The sequence below is a fragment of the Gadus chalcogrammus genome, chromosome 4 (assembly GCF_026213295.1).
Source record: "Gadus chalcogrammus isolate NIFS_2021 chromosome 4, NIFS_Gcha_1.0, whole genome shotgun sequence".
In the NCBI taxonomy this organism is placed as follows: Eukaryota; Metazoa; Chordata; class Actinopteri; order Gadiformes; family Gadidae; genus Gadus; species Gadus chalcogrammus.
In genome coordinates this window covers 6,286,324-6,295,784 of record NC_079415.1, presented here as the reverse complement: position 1 = coordinate 6,295,784, position 9,461 = coordinate 6,286,324, and positions in this window count along the sequence as shown.

Genomic DNA, 9,461 nt, shown 5'->3' with positions numbered 1-9,461 from the left:
GCAGAGAGAGAGCAGGACGCCTGCAGAGGGTTCAAGAGCAGGGGGCCTGGGAGGGTGGAGGCCTTCAGAGGGGTGGGGGGCATTAAGAGGGTGGAGGCATTCAGAGAGTGGAGGCATTCAGAGGGTGGAGGCATTCAGAGGGGTGGGGGCCTTTAGAGGGTGGAGGCCTTCAGAGGTCGGAGGCCTTCAGAGGTCGGAGGCCTTCAGAGAGGTGGAGGTCTTCAGAGGGTGGAGGCCTTCAGCTCTGTGGCCGGGTTTCCCGCGGGAAATAATTCTGATTTCCTGTTGAAATGTTCTTTGTGTGTTCATTAACCAGGTTAAGATTGTGTTTTTCAGGGTTGCAGGTACATTATATGTCATGGTCTGTCTGTTTTATTTTATTTATTTTATTTTATTGGTTTAGATTTCAGATTTCTTTATTGTCCTTGTTTAACAGAGTTAATCAACGAAATTAAGTTTAGAGCATCACCACTGGCATAGTATATAAATATAAATATATTAATAAAAAAAAAAAAGAAAAAAAAAAAAAGATAAATAGATAAGTAAATAAATAAATAACAATAATAACTTGAATAAGAATGCAGCCAAGTCCAGTCCATAGTTGTGATGTGTGAGAGTGAGGGGGGTTGGGGGGCTGCAGTCCTGCAATATATGGAAAATAGTGTTATATGAGTTATATGACCGAGGGGGTGGGGTGGGGGGTGCGGGGGGCAGGTTGTTCGTTCAGCAGTCTGACAGCCTTTGGATAGAGGCTATTGGTCAATCTGCTGGACCTGGAGCGGATGGAACGGTATCTCCGTCCGGAGGGCAGTCGCTGGAAGAGATGGTGCGCTGGGTGGACCTGGTCCTTTAGGATGTTGTTCACCCGGCGTAGGCAGCGGGAGGTGAAGACTGTGGAGATCTCTGGGAGGCTCTTCCCAATGATCCTCCCCGCAGCCTTGACCACTCTGTGGAGGGCCTCCTTTTCGGCCCTGGTGCAGCTGGAGAACCACACCAGGAGTCCGTAGGTGAGTACACTCTCTACTGCGCAGTGATAGAAGTTGACCATCAGTCCCTGTGGAAGTTTAGCCCTTTTTAGTTTCCGAAGGTAGAAGAGGCGTTGTTGTGCCTTACCCACGGCAGAGGTGATGTTGGTCCTCCAGGACAGATCGTCGGCCACAGTCACACCCAGAAACTTGAAGTTGGACACCCTCTCTACCTCCTCCCCTCCGATTAGGAGTGGAGAGTGGCTGAGGTGTCTGGCCCTGCGGAAATCGATGATCACTTCCTTGGTCTTGGTGGTGTTGAGAACCAGGTTGTGATCACCGCACCACTCTACCAGTCTCTCGGCCTCCCTCCTGTATGAGGTCTCATCATTTCCTGTGATGAGGCCAAGTACTGTTGTGTCGTCAGCAAATTTCACTATGAGGTTAGATGGAGAAGAGGAGCAGCAGTCGTGAGTGAAAAGTGTGTAGAGAAGTGGGCTGAGCACGCAACCCTGGGGGGCCCCGGTGTTCATGGGCAGGGTGGGGGAGACATGCTTGCCAATCCTGACATGTTGTGTACGGTGTGTTAGAAAGTCCAAAATCCAATTGCATAAAGTGGTGTTTAATTCAGGGACATTGCACACTAATCAACATTCAAAATGTAAGTGAGCCAGAGTTAGCCTGAGAGGCTAGTTTTCATCTGTTGTCCCCTGCCAGATATTCAAAAGGCAACCTAAAATTACAGAAATAAAATGCATATAAACAAAATAGTCATAAGAATGAATTGACAGACAATGGCAAACAAACAATAAAATAAGCAGACAATAAAACACAGTGTACATTAAACATTTTAGAAAAGTGCACAAAACAGTAGATTAGAGCAGGACAAATGCACCTACAATAAAAACACATTCAGCAGCATAGAACACAAACATGCAGAACAAACATATATAGCAGCATAAAGCACAAACATGCAGCACAGACATACAGCAGCCTAAAGCATAAACATGCAGCAGCAGCATAAAAACAAACGTGCAGCACAATTAACTTAGACACTAAAATTTACTAAGAAGTCGGCAGGAGAAGCAATTGCAGTCCTAGTGTGTACATAATTGGTTACCAATAAGCCATATTTTCAGCTGTCCTGAAAAGGGACGGTAAGAACTAATTTCTCTAATATGAGCTAGTAGTGAGTTCCATTCCTGTGACGCTGTAACTGAGAATGCTGAGTGGCTAAAGGCACTTTTTCTAAAGGGTACTACACAGTCTCCCCGGGACGAGCCTCTGGTTGTCCGGTTTGTATTTGATCTCTGAGTGATACACTGTTGAAGTGGTGGGGGGGCATTGTTGTGCAAAATTTTAAAAAATAAGGCAAAGATTTGCATACTTTATTAGGTTGTCCCAGCTCAGAAGTTTATACTTTCTTAAAATTAGACAATGGTGGTAGGTGTTTGACTTCCGGTCCAAGACTTTCAGGGTTCGTTTATATAGTGTTTCAAGTGGTTTAAGTGCTGTCTTATTGGCTTGTGCGAAGCTGGTCAAACAGTATGTGAAATGTGACAGGTTTCCTTGCCTTGTTTTGGTGTGTTACCTGTTTTACTTTGGTATCGGTCTTGTTTCTCCCCATGTCAGGTTTCCCTCCTGTTTGATTACTGCTCCCTCCCTAATGTGTCTCATCTGTTGCTCGTTGCGTGCCCTGTGTGTGTTTGGTATTCAAGCCCTTGTCTTTCCTTTGTTCCTTGTCGGATCATTTTAGTTTATGGTGAGTTCTGTCCTGTGTGTTACCTGTGTTCCCGGTGGTACCCGCGTCACCCGCGTTCCTTGCCTTTTTGAGTTAATAAATTATCCTTTTACTCAAACTGTGTGTGTTTGGGGCCTGCCTGCCACCCGCTAACCGTGACATTATAAACCACTTTTACCACTTCCTTGACGTAATTCAGTAGAAAACGTGTCCGAGGTACAATGGGGTTACAATGGAACATGATGTGCATCACAGCAGAACACCTGGTTCAACCACAGAGGAAGAAGGCCTGGCAGGGTGGGGGTCTTCAGAGGGGTGGAGGCCTTCAGTGGGGTGGGGCTCTTCAGAGGTCAGAGACCTCAAAGCGGTCTGTCATGGTGGTCCTTCTGAACCCCCAAAAAAAGAAGAGGAGCTTGTCGAAATATTCAGGGGAACATCTCACTGGTTTCAGCATCGCACTCAAATGAACGACAGCGTTTCACACGGTGGTTTCTCAAGGGTTATTTTATTTCTCACAGGCTCCAAATCAGAGACCAACACAGAGCTTTGTTTCCTGTCGACCGCAACACAACAGCAGGAAACATACCAGACGAACAGGAAGTAGTGTTTAACGTGGTAAGGTTCATTATTTTATTTTTTTTACGTGGCAAGGTTCATTTTTTTGAGTCTCAATGTCTAATTCAGTTGCAGTTAGAAATATGGGACAGTTGCTTTATTTGTTCATAGGTTACAGGCCGAAAGAGTAAATTAACATGTAACTCACTTACACGTAATTCCTTCACTGAAATGGGAATACATGTGCTTACAACTCTCTGACAGTTAGCGATCTACCCAGTGGTGTACTGGTCCCTGGAGAAATGGGTATGTTCTAAATGTTTGCCCTTTTTTAACGCAGCCCAGAAAAACGTCCTGTTTTAGAAACAGTGACATTTGAGACTGCTTTATTTAGTTTACCCAAAAAAATCCTTCAGTAGTATTTGCTCATTGTCACATGACACCTATTCTCTCACTTGGCAAGTCAGTCATTTATTTTGTAAACTGTGTCTTTGAACAGCTGATTTGCAACACATGGGCCTGAGTGGGCCACCATTATAAAATTAACATGACTTGATCAGGAGCAGTTTGTAGGTATTACTGGTAGGGCTGGGCGATATGACGATATATATCGTGAGGACGATAGAAACGTGTCTATCGTGACCTTTCTCCTCTATCTTTTCTATCGTGATAAACTTTTTTTTTCATTATTACAGCTAATATACATTTTAATATAATTTCACATCCTAATATAACATTTTGCTTTTCTTACTATGCAAACTCTAAGTTTATATAACTGTAAAAAAAGAATATTAAGATAATTTTTAGAGAACGTGGCTTTGCGACACGACACCGCTTTACGTTACGCTGCTTTGCATCATACCTTTGCGAATGAATGATGGACGCGCTGCAGGAAGGTGTAACTGTTACCACAGCCGCTGTTATACAATCCGAAACGGTTGCACAGACACAACAAAAACCGCTTTTGCCGAAAAGGGGGGGCAGCTCAGTGGTTTGGCTTCATTTCGGATTTAAGCCCTCTGATACAGAACAAACGCAGCCGATATGTAAACTGTGCGATAAAGTCGTTCCTGCGCCTGATGCGAATACTTCCAACCTCTTTTACCACCTGAAGAAAAATCATGAAGGAGAACAAGGAAAACTCCAACTACTCCGATCAAAACAAACAAGGGATGAAACCGCAGGAGGCTCTGGAAAGAAATACAGCCAGCCGAAGCTAAAGGAAGCATTCGCCCAAGGCACGCAATATGAAAAGACGTCTCAGCGACACAAGCAGATCACGGGTGCCATTTCACGCTACATCTGTAAAGGCATGGCTCCCGTTTATGTTGTCGAGAAAGACAGCTTTCGGGATTATCATTATTATTATTTTTTGTTTGTTTATTTGTTAATTCTCGTCTCAAACCTGAAGCGTGTGCACTTAAGTGAAGTGAATGTATTAATTGCCATATGATGGTTACTGTACTACCTCTACACACAGTATAATTTATTCTGAAGGAAAAAAAGTGAAGGCTACTGCACCTGTGTGTGTTGTGTACACACACACACACACACACACACACACACACACACACACACACACACACACACACACACACACACACACACACACACACAGGTGCAGTAGCCTTCACTTTTTTCCCTTCAGAGTAAATTATACTGTGTTTTATAGTGTGTTCTGCTGTGTTCCATGTTTTTAATTTGTGCGCAGCAATTGAATGAACATGTTTCTCTTGTGATGCTGAAAATAAAGAGAACAACTGAAATCTGCATAATTGTGGTACAGGTCGTGATGGATCACACTTTTAAGTACACCCCTATCCAGTAGAGCAAGAGGGAATATCGTGATATATCGCTATCGTGATATAAAATAATCCATATCGTGATATATGTTTTTTTCCATATCGCCCAGCCCTAATTACTGGTCACACAGGCAGCCTGCATGAATGTAAAATATAGATGAGGCAAACATGGTGTTTCAGTAATTTTTTGAAGATTTATTTAAATAAAATACTTCAGATCTGAATTTGACAATGCATCCTTGTTCGTATTTCACCTTAGATTAAAAAAAACGCACATCATTCTCTTCCACATCAATCTTCTCGTTAGATATATATATAATCAATATATATATAAATATATGATGATTGAAAATCATCATTCAAATTATTCCACAATCGAATCGGTAAAGGCAGGGAGTATTAGCCAATAAGAGGCAGAGTAGCGTGGGTCATGGCGCACTGAGCTTTTGGCCGTGATATTATATCTACAATTATATTATATTATATACTATTATATATAGGCCTAGAGCTCCGGGAGTCGCAAACGGCAACAATCACTTTCAACTCCATGCTGCAGTTCACCCCGGACTGCACTGCACTGAGTTTGACGGTTGAACGCTGATTGGCTGTTAAGTTACATATGTCACTCAGTGGCCACGCCGCTGAACGCTGATTGGCCATCATCACGCGAAATTTGCGTCAAAGTTGAAATATTTCAACTCGAGCGGATTTGTCGCTGCACAAATCCTCGTGAACGCGCTCGCCTGTGCACGCGAAAGAGTGGCGCGACAAATCAAAACTTGGGATCTTGTCGCCCCGTCAGGTTTTGGTGTGAACGCAAAAAAGTGGGCAATTTGGCTTGCAGATACTACTGAATGGTGCGTATCTGGGGGGATTTAGAAGTGGGTACACGCAATGATGACTGAAAAATAAGTAGTATACACCGTATACCCGCGTATACCCTGGACTACACTCTTCTCTGCATGTAGTTGCGTTGCGCGAATGCTGCTGAGGGAGGTAGCCTATTTGATTGATTGGTTGAATTGCCCAATCATTTGGTGATAACAAAAAAGAAAAGCGATACCATAGGCCTGGGGCGCACACTGGTGCGACCCATGGCCAAATTTTCTTGCGCCAATGAAAGGCTTCCAGTTCCTCTGCTTGATAGACAGCAAAAAGTTTGCGAGTTTACTTTGAGTTCAACGTGGCCGGCGCCCCTGACTTGGAGGAGGGCTTTATTTCGAATGAATTACTAGCCTAGCCCAAATCATTGACGTTGAGACGCATTTAAATGGTTGCTGGCAGTGGCAAGTACGGTCTATCACACAATTAAAAGAGGATGAATGCTATGTTTCTTGTTGATTTATTTCGGATTTATAACAGTTGATTCATAGTTGGCAGATATATTCAAGGGAATATAGCGCCCTCTATTGAACCACTGACACAGACACACACGGAGGCCGACGCACAAACAAATAAGGACACTAAACCTCACACATACACACTGGGACAGTGGCGGACTCGTGGCTCAATGGTGGAAAAAGCGCGCTAAAGTGCCCTTCAAGAGTGTCAAAAACTAGAGGAAATGCCTTATTGGCTGCGCTTTTCACGTGCAAATCATGATTAGGTGCCCTCTAGGGTGCTCCTTCATACAATAAATGATGATGATGTGCCCTCTAGAACAAGAAAATTCAATGATGTGCCTTAATGAGTGCCCTTATAGTCCCCTTCTGCCTGTCTGATGCCCTTTTAGTGCCCCCTTCAGTACCCTGATAGTGCCCTTCTGCCCGTCTGTTACCCTTCTAGTGCCCTTACAGTCCCCTTCGGTCCATCTGGTCCTTCTAGTGCCCTGATAGTCCCCTTCTGCCCGTTTGGTCCTTCAAGTGCCCTTCTGCCCATCTGGTGCCCTTCTAGTACCCTGATAGTGCCCTTCTGCCCGTCTGGTCCTTCTAGTGCCATTCCAGTGCCCTTCCAGTGCCCTTCTAGTGCCCTGATAGTGCCCTTCTGCTCGTCTGGTCCTTATAGTGCCCTTCTAGGGCGCTTCTGCCCATCTGGTGCCCCCATGGTTGAAAAAGTGTGCTAAAGTGCCCTCTATGGTGGTGAAAATGAGAGAAAGTGCCTTATTGGCTGCCCTTTACACGTGAACAAAAATGAATGAGTGCCCTATAGGTTGCCCCTGATGATGATGATGATGTGCCCTCTGGAGCAAGAATATGGCAAACCGAAAAAAACATGTTGTGGTTAGCTATTGAGGTGCAGACGTTCCTCTCTTTGGTAGCTGACGAACGGGGAATGCGAGGCGCTGCTTTCATGTGGCGTCGCGTCGCCATGACAAACAGCTTCATCGAGTTGTACTTAAATCTCCACTGGATAACGAAGCAAAAAGCGGATTAAGAGTATGTCAGTACCCATAGTGGAAAAGCGCAATTAGATGCCGTTAGAAAAACTTAATATTTTCAGTTTTCATAATCCGTTTAAAATGTATATACATTTTTTGAGCGTTCAAGATCATTCAAGTGTAGGTCATTTCATGCAAGAGAGACGATAATGGTCAGCTATCACCTCAACATGAAGGAAACTTCCTTAAATGTTTCCGTAGCTGGCTGTCAGCGGTCAAAGACTGTATGGTAGCGGCACATTGAATTTTCTCCAGTCTAATTTTCACTTAAATGTTAGTAAAGATGAAAGCAGTAAGGCATCCTCCTTTCTTTGGCTAAAATGTGAAAGTCCACAATGATGTGAACAACTCATTTTGGTGTTTATAAAGTCGCTAGAATAAGGGGAAACAGTGTCTTTGAAGCAAAAAAAATTCAGGGGCAGGACCCCCAGACTCCCCGTGTCAATTATGAGCCCAACTATTCTTTTAAGTGCTACATGGAGATGTAACAAGTGCCCCGAATGGGACCTTCAAGGCAGCGCTTGCTTAGGTTAGGGGATAGGACCTTCCAGGCAGCGCTGCCTTTAAGGCTCCGTTGGGGGAACAAAACACCATCAAGTTAGAAAAGCCACTGTGTCCGCTGGTGGGGCCCCATGTCGTCCAGAATGTGCCCTTTTTTTTTTTTCCGCCCCTGCCCTTCAAACAGTCTGAGTCCGCCACTGCACTGGGATATAAACACACATGCAGACACTGAAAACACCTGCAAACACACACGACAACACCTCTCTGTGTTGAACAAGTGGAAGATGCCTTTGAATGGGACAGAAAGAGGCCATCATTGACCTAGTAAATGAGTTCTAGTATCGACACGGTGTCTCTCTCTCTGGGGAATCAAACACTCAGCACTGTGCGTAGCTTATCTGTTTTATTACTTAACTACTACTGCTGCTGTGCAAGAACAACTATACCACCTTAATAATACTGCCATACTAGGAGTATACTACCTTAATGCTACTGCTATACTAGAACTACTTAACTTCTTAATGCTACTGCTATAATAGTACTATACTACCTTAATACTGCTGTACTAGTAGTAGTATACTACAATGATACTACTGCTATACTAGTAGAATATTACCTTAATACTACTGCTATACTAGTACTATATTAAGTTAATCCTACTGCTATACTAATATTACTATGTCACCTTAATACTACTGCTATACTAGCAGTATATCACCTTAATCACCGGTCATTCAGCTGTTCAGCACCCAGGCTCTGGAACTCCCTCCCCCCACACATAAAACAGTCAGACACCATTACAACCTTCAAGTCACAACTCAAAACTCACCTGTTCAAACTCGCACACAACGTCTAACTGATCACTGTTTTGATTGTTTTTTTTGGTTTTTTTTTGTCTTGTTTTTGTTTTATTTATTTCTTATTGCTTATGTTTATTTATTTATTTTTTCCACAATGTCTTGTTTTTAAAAAAATGTATGATGACTATATGCTCTGTAAGGTGACCTTGGGTGTCTTGAAAGGCGCCTCTAAATTAAATGTATTATTATTATTATTATTAATGCTACTACTATACTAGTAGCATTACCTTATCACTGATGAGTGGCCTACTGAGAAGGGGAGTGGCCTACTGAGAAGGGGAGTGACCGGCTGAGGAGGGGAGCGGCCTACTGAGGAGGGGAGCGGCCTAATGAGAAGGGCAGTGGCCTACTGAGAAGGGGAGTGGCCTACTGAGACACAGCTTCCTCCTACTCCTCAGCAGGCTCAGGGCCCGTGAAGAATCATGCGAGGCCAAACAGTCCTTCAAAGGAGCCCCTGCCTGAAGTGCTCCATGTTAGAACCATGAGGCAGCAACACGGGGCCTCGGTCTGACGGGTGAGGAGGTTCTGCTGTCTGAGGTCAGAGGAGCGTCGGTCTGGAGCGTCATCAGCTAATAACATATGCATAGGGGGGAGGAGTCAACAGCTACTTATGCATGCATAGAGGGGAGGAGTAAAAAGCTAATTATATATGCATAGAGG